Raw genomic sequence first — 15,720 nt, 5'->3', positions numbered from 1 at the left:
GTCCGCGAACCACTCGCTTGAATGTAGTCATTCATGTTTCGAATGATTTCTTATGTGTCAAAATTTATGCAAAATTATTTTGAAAAGTGTTGTCTGAAATGCGCATATTTTAGCATTGAAATTTTTATCTCAGCAGCATAGCTTCCGTGATAACGTAATAAATGCAATAAATATGTTTTTATTCGTTAATGCAGAACAGCTGAAAGTGTGAGTGCTTATAGCAATTGAACTTTGTCCGGAATATTTTCAGGTTTTTATTTTTGTTAGATTTTCAAGCTTGATAAAGTTGTGAGCCTAAACATTGCAATAAATATTGAGTTCTGTTAGCAATCTAGTTAGAAAAATCAGAAAGTTTAACTTACCAGTATAATAAGACAAGAACAATTTGATTCAAGTCGAGAAATTGTTATAAACTAATGTTCAAGAAATGGTGCTTAGAATCAAAAAGATTATTTGACATAAAATCTTCCCAGCATGTATTGACTGATTATGATATCGCCGGAAAAGTGAACGAATTCTGAGAAAAGTGAAATTGCATTCTTCTACGGTATCCCTTGCGAATGGTTTCTGGAACTTTGCCGAAGCAAAGCATATTTGGTAACGCTTACGACCATCGTTATAAATAATTGTGCTGCGATAAAAAATCTGTCTTGATTTTTTGCTGTGATTTTGGGTATATATATATATATATATATATATATATATATATATATATATATACAGCTAATTTTTGAGCCTTTTTTCATCTCTAAGTTCAAATCGCCATCTTCATCTATTCTGATCTCTCCTGTAAATCTCTAAATTCTATTGTAAATTATCATTTTGTTATTCTCTCATCTTTGAGAACCTAATTCTTCTACGAGTTAAAAACGCTTTTCATACCACCTGCGAAAGTCCATAAACCAACAGGTTATGGGCATAGCAGTTTTGTAAGTTAAATTCAATTTCTATCACAAAACTAATTTGTTGTTGCCAGTGTAATCTTTTCTGCCTGGAACCTTTTCTTTTCCCAACTGTTTTGCTTAATCGCACTATGATGGATCAACAGAGTGAAGCTGCTCAACTACGCAGGAAAAGCACAAGACATACCAGTCTGGAGCAAAAGATCTGTGGCAGTGATGCAGACGAAGCAGCTTTACAGATCACTACTGGGGACAGGAGCAACCCAATGGGGCTGCACCATTAAACAATGGGGCAAGCGTTGATGAGAAGAACAAGTTGCTAATGAATGCATATAAGAAAGAATTTGCATACATGAGAGAGAGAGAGAGACGAGACAATGTGAGGTGAGCTTTGGCACTGAATCTAGATGCAACAACCCTCATGCTGATTAGACATGACTGTGTGGGGGATGACGGCATTTGCGATAAGGCAAAGCCTTTGAGGCTTTTGCAAGAGAGATCTCGAGTTGGAAACGACGACGGTGGTGACTGTGGTGGCACAGCTGGCTCGATTGCAACTCATATCAGAGGATAAGTGTTGCTCTCAAGGCTTCAAGAAGCAGGGGTAGCAGTTTCCGAAACTTTTTCATTGCCTTGGTCCGCGATGGTCTCTCAATAAGGTATGAAAATTTTGTTATACAGGAAAGCTTTAACCTGGCATCAAACTTCACAAAGTTGAGTAACAGGCTGCAGAAGTTCCATTATAGCACAGCTCAGCTGCGTACAAAGGATTTCAGGGGCTTCAGCAGTGAAGCGTGACTTCAAGAATGGACCCAAGAAAGGAAACTTCTTTGTGTGCGCAATCTCTGGCGACTTTGCAATGGACTGCAGGAGGATGAAGACAGCGCAATGCAGCTTTTGTGGCGAGAAGGGTCATCTATACAGGTTACGCAGGAGACGAAGAGAAGGAGGCAAAAATGAGTCAGTGGATATTGGCCCAACTTTGCAGACAGCCGAGTAAAGTGGTTGCACAGACCAATTAGTGACAAACATCGCATCTTTCCTCAACTTTGTGCCCATTAAAGCAGCGCTCGTTAACCGCAATGGGGAGGCTTCTAGATTTATGATCAGAGACTGTGTGAGGATAAGCATAATAGAAAAACAATGGGCAATATCAATGCGAACTCACAAAAAGGTTTTGTGTGTGCCTGACTTTTTATTCAAAACTCCTATCAGTCTTGAGATGCACTAGGTGGTGATTTAGCTTCATTTTCGAGAAGAATAAAACTCCTTAAGGGAACTCCTTCAGAAGTTTCAGTAAAACTTGAAACTCCTGAAGGGAACTCGGGTAACACTCACTGGAGAAATTATTTTGTTTTACTGCAGCCGCAGCGTTCTAGAATTCAATATGAGTTCTCACAGCTCGATACTTGACAATGCAAGTAATTGGCTCAGATGATTGGTTTATTTAGATGAAGCTGATTACGACAAGTATGCACCGGAGACTGTAGGGGAACTCGAACGTGTATGTACATCGGCCAAAACCAAACAGACTCAGTACAGAGGGTGGCAGAGCTCCAACCACAAGAAACTGTGGAGTGTGTTCAGAGATGTGATGGGCCTATTCAGATTGGAATCACTAACATGGTTCCGATTCTCCTTTGTGTTTGCAGAACACCACACGAAGTTTGTGCTCGTGGACTTTCTTAAATCAGACAGTGAAGCACTGACCAGCTTGATAAAAGTTTTTCTCAGTGTAGAACGCCCAAGAAGCTGAGGTCAAACCATGCAAATAGTTTCTCTCAGAGCAAAAGAAATACTGTCTATACGCAAGCATTCTACAAGAGAATAATATTCCAAAGACGCCACAACAGAACGGTGTAGCTCAGAGGTGCAACAGGACCTTGCTGGTGAGGGCAAGGTGTTTGTTTATTTACTCAGGACATCCCCAGATGATATGGGCAGCATTTCTCCATAAAGCAGGGGTCACAAACTTGGTTGAAAGACGAAAAAATGGAGATGCCCAGCAGAGTCATGGGAGGTAAAGATCCTAAGCTATCAATTAGTGTTGTGATAAACTTGTTGTGATAAACTTATTAAATAGTTTCAAAGGAGGATTTAAAATATGACGACAGAGGGAGCTGGAACAGTTGACAGTGAAAACCCGAAAACGAACGGATCCCATCTCCCACTTCCCCCGCCAATGTTATTCAAGTACAATAACGCTCCACCACCACCACCACCGTCTTTCGGAAGCAAGAGAGCCTGTACTTTGCTGAGCCCACCTGGAGGAAATGACGATGCAATGTTGAGGGCACTGGATGAAAGTGTGCAAAAGACAATTGAGGGTCAAATTCACTACATAATGCGGAAAATAACCGAAGAGTTACGGAGTAGTATCAGGGCGATGATTGAAAAAATGAAGCACTGGAGATGAGCTTCAAAGTGAACTCAAGAGCGACATCAGGAACGAAAATGGTTTTCTGACACAAGAGATCAGCTATGCGAGACTGAAGTCTTGGAAACTTATAACCGAAGGATTAACATCAAAATTTTCGGACTGCAAGAAAAAATGACATTGAATAAAGAAGGACGCATGATAGGTGAGTCGATAGAGGAGTCTGCAAATCACGTACTTTAAAATTGCTGAAGACATTGGTGCAGATGTAGAAAGTCGGGACATCTCAAATGCTCATCGGATTCCAGGGAAGCAGGGAGCACCTAAACCAGTGATAGTGAAAACCAACAGACGTGTCGCAAAAGTACAGATAATGAGAAAAAAGAAAGAACTGAAAGAGAAGTCACCGGGCATCAGCATCGTAGAAGATTTAAGTCCAGCCCGAAGCCTTTTTATTAGCAAAATGAAGACAGACAACAGAATGGATGCCGCGTGGACCCGAGAACCAGTAATTTATTTTAAAGCCAAGAATGAACTATAGGTATATCAATTTCAATAACATGTATCAAGGTGCTACGGAATTGAACTATAATTTCGAAGATATCGTTTCTCATTGCTTTCGGCGTTAACGCTTCCTCCCGGTGCTATATCAATACCAATAAAACTACAAATATTTTCTATTCTTTTTGTTAAGGTTAGATCACTAAAAGCACATTTTACTGATCTAGAAGCAATTGTTTTTAGCCTTGAGTCACCACCAAACATACTTTGCTTAACTCAAGCATGGCTGAATAGGGATGACAACCCTGAAATGTATTTATTTACGGGATATTCTAGTTTTTTGGTCAAAAGTTGAGGTAAAGTAGGAGGGGGCGTAATTTTACAACTTCTTCAGGGAGTAAGTGTAGTAAAAGAACTTCCGACAGACATACCAGAGGCCGTAGGAGCCGTTATTGAACAAAAAGGTTGTCGAAATAAATTGTTTACTGTATATAACCCCCCTCCGTTCAACAAAAAACATTTCATTGATTTGCTTGGTAACATTCTCAGTGAAAATGGTTCTTCAAATACGCCGACTATATTAACTGGGCATTTCAACATTGATTTTTTGAAAGCGGAAAATATTGTACAAGAATATGTGAATATAATTTCGTCTAATGGTTACGGAATTGAAAAAATTTTCTTCCGTTTTTAAGGAATTCTTTCAGTTGCCTGGATCCTTTTATCACCCAAAATTTGAATAATCCCGGCTCAAAAGTTTTGGTGCAACAAAATTTTTCCGATCATTGCCCAATTATATTAGAATGATCATTTGCATCAAGTACGATGATAAATGCTATGATAAAATTCCGGGTAGATTTGTCAGGGGTAGGTCATATAACTAAGGCAACTGTTAAAGTTTCCCATGAGGCTATCGTACGAATAATAGAAATGTTAGTCAACCAATCAATTCAGCGAGGAGTCTTTCCTTCTGATCTGAAAAATGCTACAGTCATTTCGCTCCACAAAGGTGGAACAAAAACAGAACAAGGCAAATATTTCCCGGATAGACAGACAAACGTGGATGATATATTCGTGAGGAATAAAATTCTAACTTTATGAGCTAAATTTATGCGATTTGCTCAAATTTGTTGTAAAATTACTGAAGGACATGAATGTTGATTGTAATTTAAATAGTTTTTTTGAATACCACAATGAAACAAAAAGCACTAGAAATACCTATACTAAATTACTCAAAGAACCGTCCGACCAAAAAGCCTTCCACAGGCGTTCAGTTTCCTTCCGTTGCGTCAAACCTTTTAATAGTCTTCGTAAAAGTCGATTCTTTGACAAAAATTTTGAAAATTTGAAACCGAAGGTAATCATTGGCTTTTATCGTGAACTGAGAGAATCGGTTCTCCTGGATAACGTGTGCTTGGTGAATTTCATTTTTAAAAGTTTGTTTTTCTCGTTTTTTAAGGCATCGATTTGCAGGTTATAAAATGCATTCAGATATCATGTGAAATTTTGCTACAATGAACAGATCAAAAATTTGTAGCGGCCCTTGTTTCGCAGGGTCCTCATCTTAAAAAAAGATCAAATTGCATTTTTTTCTCAAAACTGAAGAATTTAGGGAATTTAGAAAATTTCAGCTTAATTAAAAATCGGTTTTGTCAAAAATTGCTTTCAAATTAGCTAGAGTAGGAACCTGGGGGGGGGGGTAACATTGCCCAGTCCTCCTGTCCTCTCTGATATAATTAATCTGTTAAGTTTTCCATGTATAATATTTCTTTGGAGAAATAAATTCTTTCTTTCTTTCTATTAGTAAGCTCTCTATCTTGGTTGCACAGTCTTTATGAGCAAAAAGGACAGAAAGTTCAGCAAACTCAAAGAAGTGGAAGGAAAGTGTGAATTACACAGAGAATGACGCGGATACCTCATGAAGATACCCGTCTCAAGGATTGTGATGGGATTTCGAGATGTGCTTGGCAGAGAGTCTGAAACAGGCTTAAACCTTGACAACTCAGAGATACCTGATCTAATAGACTAGAGGCCAGAACAACTGGATATTTGACTGCCAGATGAAGGTCATCCAGACGAGTCAGTGGGACAAGGCGCATATACTGCTATTGAGGAGTTGCCACTCAGGAAACAAGACGAGAGGCATAAGATGTTAAGGACGCAACACTAAAATGAGGATCTGCGACAAGAGGGAGTCCAAGAGACTCAAGAGTCAATAGATGACAGGAACACACTTTTCAGTCAAAGACGGCAGGCTTCATTAAGGACGCCGCTCAGGTGTAAGCGCAAGGTGTAAAGCCCAGACAGGGGTCACGAACAAGGATTGTTCGCAATTCCTCGGAGAACTGATAGCCCATCTTCATGTTACCTTGTTGAAACCAAGAGAATCAATGAAACCAAGCAAGATGGTGATCTGAATTGCGCAATGAAGGAGAAAACTCATAACACTCCAAGACAATAAGACCTAGGATCTATTGAGACCACCCGCAGACAGTGGTAATCACGGGCGAATGGGTCTACAAAATGACTTTGGGAACGAAGTGGTCAAGTTCACAACTACAAAGCTTGCTATATGCCAAAATGTTTCAAATAAGTGGAAGCACTGGACTTCGTTTAGGTTTTTACGCCTACTTGTAAGGCTGTGTGATGAACGAGATTTTATTCAAGACGGCTTTCCTGTGTATTCATTAGGGGAAATCGTGTTGCGGGAAAGTCAAAGGAAATTGTGAAACGGGAATCCGATGGAGAGAAATTAGTGTGACGAACAAATAAATGCATTTGTAATTTGAATCAGGCTGCTAACAACTTGTACAAGGGGCTGGCGATCTTCTCACAGATACGGGCTCTCCAGAGGGAGGGACGACCGTTAAGTTTTCTTAAGGGCTGAAAAGGATAATCACACCTGCATACTGGTTACTGTTTTAGTTTGAAGACATTATAGTGGCATCCTGAAGCATGACACATAGTGGCATCTTCCATGCCAAAAAATTACTAGAAACCACCTTTCACATGGAAGACAGGGGAGACTACACTAATGTCTGGGCCTAAGAATCAGATAAGAGGGCAAAGTCACAGTCGATCGAGAATGCTACATAGAGAAAACGCTTAGAGGTTTCAAGCTGATCAATGCAAACCCTCAAGAACTCCAGCTTACTTGAATTTGCAACTTCAGGCAGTCCAAAATGGAATGAAGTAGTGGACCAGGGGACTTCAAGAAAAATGGTTATATCACTTCTTTTTCTGACCCAGCAGACGAGGTGCAACATCATTTTCACAATCAACATTCTGTCAAGACGTAAATGCACCTATCAATCAACACTGGATTTGCGGAAAACGACTCTTACGTTATCTTCAATGTCCGAATGGTTTAAAACTTTACTTCAAGCTCAACTGACGTGGTGGTGCTGGGTTGTCAAGAACCCAGCGGCTGCTGATCTTTCTTCATCAGATTTAGTTTAGCAGGGCTTGGCAGCAGCAGTTCGAGAAGCATTGTATCAAACAGTTTCTGAAGTTTTTGGCATCCAAAAAAAGTATGCAGTAGCAATTGGAGAAATTAAACAGATTTGTATCAAATCCTGTTAAGAACCAGTCATACACTAGAGGAGCAAGCAGATGGAGACAAAGTTTTTTTTGAATCGGTACATGACTATTTCTTTTCATTACGTTTCTGACGATAAAATGGCAGCTGATTTCTTCGAAATCTTTGCCGGTATCGAAGGCGGAAACATTCAGAATAGTTTTGATGGAAACAGTCTCTGCGCAATCAGATCAACTTAAAAGGGGTGTTAGAATTTCGATTCCAATGGAGGTCTTAAACTTAGTTCGAAATATAAGGAAGTTTACCTTAGCAGTATAATCAGACAAGAGCAAATTGATTCAAGTCACCAAGTTCTTATCAATGAATCGTCAGGAAATGGTGCTTTTTCGCCGAAAAACTGCATCAATTCTTAGGAATGCACAATTGCTTATTATTTTTTTTAGTATCCCTTGCGAATGAGTTATGGGAACTTTGTTGAAGCGAATCATATTTTGCAACCCCGTACGACTCCAATTATAAATAATAACGCTAGGATAAGGATTTTATCTTGACTTTTCGGCATTGATAATAGGTATTCTTACAACTGACCTTTGAGCCTTTTTTGTCCGTAATTTGAAATCAGTTTCTTGATCTACTCTTCAGATCCCTCCTGTGGAATCTCCTCTTGTAAAATATAAATTGTTTCTTAAACCGAGTTAAAAATGCTTGTCTTTCCGCCTGCGAGAATCCATAGCTCAACATATGCCTTACAACACAAAATTGTACGGGTCCTTATTTTTGCTAGATTTTCAAGCTTCATACATGCTGTGAGTCAAAGCATGTACAATAAAAGTATTAAATTAAAACTCATTTTCATACTGTTGCTTATTAAGAACTGTACCTGAATGAATAAGATTAGGAGCTGCTGAAATTTTTCTCTTTTCTTCCTAAACAGTTGCTGACGCAAGCCTTTTTGCTTATGAAAGATTTTCGAAGTTTTTTCTAAAAAAATCTGCTGTCATGTCATTTTTCAACGTCCGAAGGCTTGGAACATCTAAATTACGAGTGCATTTAAGCCTATTAGTTCCGTATCTAACATTTTACCAAATATTTCTGTTTGAATTTTTAAACAAAAGTCATTTTTTTTAGATAATGCATTTGCTGGTAGTTGACTTGAACTATGGAACGAGACATTTTGTCTGTGAGGGCTGAACAACAGCAAAAATTTCGTGTTTATAATCGTTACATTATTTTCATTTCTGCAATATATGTTTGAATAATCTGGAAAAAAATGAAATTTGTTTTTTTTTAATACACTTATTGCGGCAGAAAATGGACCTCAAATTGAATATACTGTCACTGCTCAACCTGCTGGTGCATCCTGAGCTCGCATGCGTAGTTCAAAAAAGCATATGCATCTTTTAATTTTCTATAGCGTTTCGAAACGTGTTAGTGCATTGTGTTATGAATCAAGCTGAACCAAATATAACCTGTAATTCTTTCAGCCGAAAGGTATTCTATTCAACAGTTTATCGAAAACCAGTGAAAGTCTCTAGTCTAGAACACGACTGGTATCTCCTTCATTGAAGGTCAAGGTCGTTCTGTCGGAGGTGAAGGTCCCGTCCTATGGCACACCCGGAAGGGCCGGTGGTTTGTTGTCGGTCGGTACTGGTGCCATCAAGTTTTCTTAGGTTGGGCCTGGATATTCCGTGGACTCCTCCGCGGGCTCCTCCGGCGTCGTGTTGTTACAATCAGCACGAAGTTCTGTTATTATCGGTTGTCGGAAGCTTCCGGAGATCTGGCTGGAACTGGTTTAACACCCGTTTTTAATGGTTCTGTTGACAGTTTTTAACCGTTCCGATCTTTTTACCGGAGATAAATTATGTTCATCGGTGAATTTTGTATTCCATTTTTGGTAGCTTTCGTTTTTCTCGGCAGTAGAAATGGTTCTTCTGGGCATTTTGGGCAAATCATTGGGGATACTACTTTAGGGAGCTATATTCATTGCTACCTGTACCGTTGCTTGTCTACCGAAGGTTTAATCCTTGATTTCCTGCTGCTCTTTTGGTGTGGCTTTGAACTCGTTGATGAGTAGCTATGTGTCAGTTGTGGAGATCGAGGAGACGGTAATTGCAGGAGTTGAGCGTTGCCTTTTTCTTTATCTTCTGGTTTGTCATTTCCAGTTTTGTTTGTCATTTCCGGTTTGTTGTGCCGTTCCGTATGCCAATTGGAATCCGTCTTCTGGTTGAGCCTGATCTTCTGTCAAAAGAGTATCTCAGTTGGTGTAATATGCAACACACTTTCGAAGTTTTTTCCATCTCGGTTTCTGTCCTGAATTAATTAATGTCTGCTTCTATCTTAGTCTTACTTGAGCGCAATGGTTAACAGCGCAACTATCTTCACGTGCTTTGATGGCCCTTATATATGCAGCTTAGCATAATACATGGGTTTCGAGGTGCGCTATACAGTCTTATTTAAGCTTCTAATCTGCGCTTGTTTTGCGCTCCTATCACACATCAAAATTAAATGAGCCAAAAAAACATTGACCAAAATTTTGCTTATTTAAACAGAGCAACAGACAATGGCAACACGCATCGATAGCATGCGGGATAAGAACTATAGCTTTTTATCGAGGGGCATTGGTTTGTACCAGAGTAAGTGCAAAAAAATGTCGCCAGTATTCTTGGCCCGTTATCTATTCACGATACGACCGTTATTAACGACCGTTATTCAGTCCTATTTTAGTTCATTGAGTGGAAGGGTTCTCTGTTTCATATCCATTTGCTTCAGAGGTTGCGGTTCCGTCATAACATTATGGACAAACGCACACTGACGAGGATCCTTTGGTTTGGTGCTTTCAACGCATTTATGCTGATGCTAAAATTATATTTCGACGTTTATGTACAGATAATTTTTGTGGGCAACTATAACAATAGATTTTCTAGCGAAGGAAAGATCTTTTGTCAGATTGGTGGAAAAAGGTAACCTTTTCAACAAGCTACCAGAAGTCAAAATTAATTTGAGACAGTCTTGCCATCTGATATTTTTCGACTACGGGGTTCATTTTTAACAAAAATTCTGCGCCCTGCAATCAATTTAGTTATTCAAATAACTACCTTGACTATATGAACCAGCGACCAGATGGAGAGTTTAGCTGCGATAATTTTGTTACTCATATTGGACAATATGAGTTATACTGAGGAGTTACGTTATTGTCAGAGTCACATTAATAAATGATAATAGAACATTGAAATATCGAATTTGTTTGCCCTTGTACCATATGAAATAACAAAAATAAGGGGGCTCGATATTGATCCGACCCAGATTATCCACATTTTTTTCTTAATTGTCTACCAAATCAGGAAGAGAACGAAAACTTTCAAAAATGCACTCTTTCAAGTTAACTGGTTAATGACAAAGAAATATTGTCTTAGACGCAATATGCTAAATGAGTGAAATAATGCCGCATTGGAGATCATTTGATATTTGTCAATAATAAGACAACGAAAAAAGACAAACAACAAAACAACAAAATATGAATTACGGTTAAACTCAACATTACTTAAGTCAAGTAGCTTGAGTCAAAATAGCATCAGAGAAAACCTAATATAAACACAACATGAACTTCAATTTAAAAAACAATTGGATTGAATTTGTCCCTTATGAACCTCGGTAGCAATTCAATAGGAAAGACTGAAAATGTGCAAAGTCATTACAACGGTCTCCTTTCACCTAAAAATTTTAATTAGTTTCTTGTGTAACTCCATCGTATCCATTGCGACCAGTCATTAGTGGGACAATGAGAAAAAATAAATTAAAAAAATACATGGGAGAGCCGATGAGGTTTGGCATTGATGAGACAAGGAGCCATAAGCAGCAAAATCAATTAACTAAAACAAATATTAATTATTACCAAAAAATCACTACCTAATTTTTGGCATCTAACTAGCATCAGATAAAAGCAGACAACCTTCTAAATAGCATCCGATAGATCGGTAGGTAAAAGTTTACAAAACATCGGGGCAAAACAATTTATGATTCTCCACACAAACAAATGGGACCGGTTCTTAATGAGACCAGGTAACAAGTCGACAATAAAAAGAATGGCAAAATTAAAATGTTTTGTTTTTGAAAAAAAGGAAGTCGAAGTCAAGAAAAGCATTAGGTATCAACTGAAAAATTATAATAGAATTTTTTTTACCTCCAGAGCAGGCCATTGAGACTTGTCGTGATCCAGAATATGACACAACTACAAAAATTCAAAAATATAGTTTAATTTTGGGAGATAATGGTGTCGCACCTCTTGAAAGCATGAGCCATTCATTGCACCCATTTTAGATTTTCGACTGCTCCCGTTTTAAAAGACGGAGAACCATTTTTAATGCTGTGTTATCACGAGAAAACAAAAAAAAACTTAGAAGTTTTCGAATATCGGGAAAATTTTTTTTTAAATTAAAACTCGAAGATCAGCAAATCCATTGATGAATCAAAACAAATAGTATAAAAATATTTTTCTCTCTAGATAGAAGATGCAACTTGCGTTTACCCATGCTCAACGTTGGCAAGAATCAAATAAAAAGAAAAGTCAAAAATCCTATTTTTTAAAAACAAACATTGTTGCAATTAGATCGACAAACTTATGACCGTATAGCAAGCCACTTCTGCCTTCGCGGTAATGAAGAGTAAGTCTTACAAGTCAAATTAACAAAAAACACAGATAGAACTCAAAATTCAAAGTTTAACGAAAATAAGCAATTATTTAAAAGGTCATGAGAGTTCAAATGGGTAAATTTTGAACATTAACGTGCTTAAATTTTGTTGCCCTGTGTGAAAAACACAAAACATAGATACAAGCAATGACCAGTATCAGAACAATTTTCTGAAACCGAATAATGTCAAAGCCATTAAACCATCAGCTGACGTAAAAGCCAAAAAGATTAATGTTTGTTTCAACAAAAATGGGAATGGACATTCTAGTAGTGAGACCGAGTTACATATTGTCAAAAAGAAGAAAAAAAGGGCGGAGGTCAAAAAGTTGGTCAAATTTTTCAAAAACATTTTAATTCTAGGTAAAAATTACCATTAGTTATCAGTCGAAGCCAATAATTCATTCGCTACTGTCTCTAGGGGGAAGTTACCGAGACCTGTTATCATCCAGAAAATGTGACACAACTACAAAAAGAATGGCGGATACTGGGAAAAATCAGCAAGTGAAAGATTTTGGCAACAAAACGGTTTCGAAGCCGTTCAAAAAAAGTTTCTATATGTTCAACTGCATTTTTTTCCAAAGCTAATGAGACTTGTTATTGATGTGATTATCTGACTGGGCAGCAAAAACCGACTTCAATAAAGGCCAAATAACAAAATCAACAGTTTGTGATATCGAAGCCATTGAACCACTAATTAGAAATTATTACCAGTAAAATGATTGCAGTCATTCACGAAACAATATGCAGCCTGTGAACACAGAGTAAGAAACAATTTGAGATATAGAAACGAATGCAAAGTTTAAAAGATATATGAGATTTTCCTTGAAAAGCATGTTAAAAGACATAAGAGCAATTAGGTGTCAACCAAAAGCATTGTATATGTTCGATTGTACAAGTTTGGGGAAAGCAAATGAATTTTTTGTTATTGATACTCAGTCAGGGGACTGCAAAATTAACAACAAGTACGGCCGAAACGCAAGAATTTAATTCAATCATATTTAAACACTTTGTGAAAGCTATAAAAAACACATATATTGTTGTGGTTCCACTTTTTCACGCAAATTTTAGCTACCGATGATGGACTTTTGATATGAAAGAGTTTTGGTCAGTCATTAGTGGGACAATGAGAAAAAATAAATTTAACAAAAAATACATAGGAGTGCCGATGAGGTTTGGCATTGATGAGACTAGGAGCCATAAGCAGCAAAATCAATTAACTAAAACAAATATTATTTATTACCAAAAAATCACTACCTAATTTTTGGCATCTAACTAGCATCAGATAAAAGCAGACAACAGTCTAAATAGCATCCGATAGATCAGTAGGTAAAAGTTTACAAAACATCAGAAAAGTATCATAAAAACACAGTCGAGGACAATTAATCGTACATAGAAGACTGCAAGAAATATAAAAATTCGTTCACTTTTGCGGCATTAAACAAGCTACAGATCATGGCCGGAAAATCTGATATTTGAAGCCTGATATGTAATTGGAGATGGGAATCTCGAAAGAATTAAACAAACATCAGTTGTCTCTTGGGCGTAACCATGACACAAAGTTGTAACTTAACAACAGGCCGTGAAAAAAATTAATATTGAAAGTTTTAAGTTCTGGCACGAAGCCAATTTTTAAGTCAAATGACTTCTATCGGAGCAATGGAAATAACAGAACGAAGACTACTGACTTGTATTTTTTTCTGAGATTACAAAAGAGCAGGAAAAGCAAAATATTTACAGAAAAAGCGCAACAGGTTTTCAACTCTGTTCACTTTTGCTTTAACTAAAGTTTTGCTATTCTTTTGCTTTAATTTTTTGCTATTTACTTTTTTCGTTAATTTAAAAAAATGCACTGTTTTTAAGGTGATTTTGACAGATTAAAAATTTACCAACGGTTGATTGATTTTAGTTTCGTGGCGTAGCGTTAACTGATTTGCGGCCGGAAGACGCAAAAGTTGATTGAATACCAAATAAGGAATTGAATACCAAGTCGTTCTGAAAACATGACTGGCTTCGTATGTATGTGCCCAGATGACAATCGCATCTTACATGGAAGGCTTTACAGACATTTTTCATAAGCTCCCGAGAAAAATTTATTTACAAAATACAAATCATTCCATGCAAAAAGAATAAAAAATTGCCGTTTGTTTTTGAGAAATTTTCTAAAAAGTCAATAATTTTTTTATCATCTAAAAGAGAGAACTTGCGCCCAAAAGGTAGAAAGACTTTCATCCCCAAAAATTTCTCCTTTGACTGTGTCCCAAACTTTTTGAAACACGGTGGCAGAAATTTTTTCAGCAACTACGACTGTGATTTGTTAGCCCTAGATTCAATCACTCATTTATCATATCTCTCATTACATCTACCCGTAAAATAATTTACACTATGGTCAAATTAAACTGTTCTATTCAAATGAAGGCAGTGAGATGCTATCTTTTAATTGTTTTTCCGTACTGGGGAAATTTCAATGCTCACATAGAATTGATAGCAAAATATATTCGTTTTTAGTGTTTGAAACCAACGCAATGAGAGCGTTAATTCCTCTCGATACAATGAAGGAAATAAGCATATCTCTTTGCGCCGCTGATAATTTGTTTTCGATACCCTTACTTTGAATGAACATGATTTATCACTTTGGTCAATGGACATGAAAGGTCGTTTATAAATGTTTACAATTGTGGAACAATAGTAATTTTGTTTTTGCTTAAAAATTGAAAAAATTGTTCTGACTACATGCATAGTTCAGACCATAGTGATACAGAAATTATTAGGCCTCATTGACCTTCATAGGTTGCTGCAGATCTTACTTGAGGCTGTTAACCGTTACGTGGTTTTTAATTACCATGCAAAAGACAATAATTAGTTCTTGGAGGCCATTCCTTAAACCATGAATGGTTCTTTAAAGTCATATATCATATGATTTAGATAAAAGAGAAACTCCTGGGGATGAATTTTTTTCTACCTTTTGGGCACCAAGTCTCTCTTTTAGATGATAAAAAAATTATTGAGGTTTTGGAAAACTTCTCAAAAACAAACGGTATTTTTTATTCTTTTTGCATGGAATGAGTTCCATTTTTTTAATCAATTTTTCGCAAGAGCATATGAAAAATGTTTATGAAGCGTCCCATGTAAGATGCGACTGTCATATGGGCACATACTTACGTTGCCAGTCATGTTTTTAGAACGATTTGGTATTCAATTCCTGATTTGGTAAGTTGGGTACCATGAACTATTTTTGTTCAGAATAATGGTGTTAATTAACACCATTATTCTGAACAAAAACTGTTCGTGGTACGCAATTTACCAAAATTGATGGTTCCAATGGGTTGCTACGCACTTTCTCTCAATCTTGTATGGAATCTTTGAAACCACATAAAAGACTATTGATGGTTCTTGGAAATCATAGCAAGGTCATGCTAAAAAATTTGGCCCTTCTTGAATGGAACCATTTATGATCTTATGTAGGGTTCTCAAGAACCCTTTATTGTTTCATGGTTTCATAAAAGGGTAAAATGGGGTTAACGATTCTTTTTTAGGTAATTTGTGAGGTAAATATAAGTTTTCACGGGAGGTTTAGGATTTGAAAAGTTTGGATTAAACCTTACGAACACCAAGGACTCGGTATATCCTGAACGAGACTAGGGGATAAAAGTAAGACGTATTTAGCATCTCGGGTCAAAGTTTTCAGCCTAAAAAATCGGAGGAAACTTGTATGAG

At 37.2% G+C, this 15,720-nt stretch overlaps 1 protein-coding gene across 1 annotated transcript in view; it reads left to right on the top strand.

Moving 5' to 3' along the window:
* Positions 1–2,967: 2,967 nt before the first annotated feature.
* The window catches only part of LOC142348425 (GTP-binding protein 1-like), a 447,324-nt gene continuing 434,571 nt past the window's right edge, over positions 2,968–15,720 (top strand). Inside the window, exon 1 of the mRNA XM_075399782.1 lies at positions 2,968–2,985. The gene's annotated coding sequence lies outside the window, so the exon portion shown is untranslated. The remainder of the gene's footprint in view (positions 2,986–15,720) is intronic.

The sequence above is a fragment of the Convolutriloba macropyga genome, chromosome 10, assembly GCF_964194025.1.
Source record: "Convolutriloba macropyga chromosome 10, txConMacr16.3, whole genome shotgun sequence".
Taxonomy (NCBI): domain Eukaryota; kingdom Metazoa; phylum Xenacoelomorpha; order Acoela; family Convolutidae; genus Convolutriloba; species Convolutriloba macropyga.
Note: the sequence above shows the minus strand (reverse complement) of the source record. Positions and strands in the feature narration are given on the sequence as shown.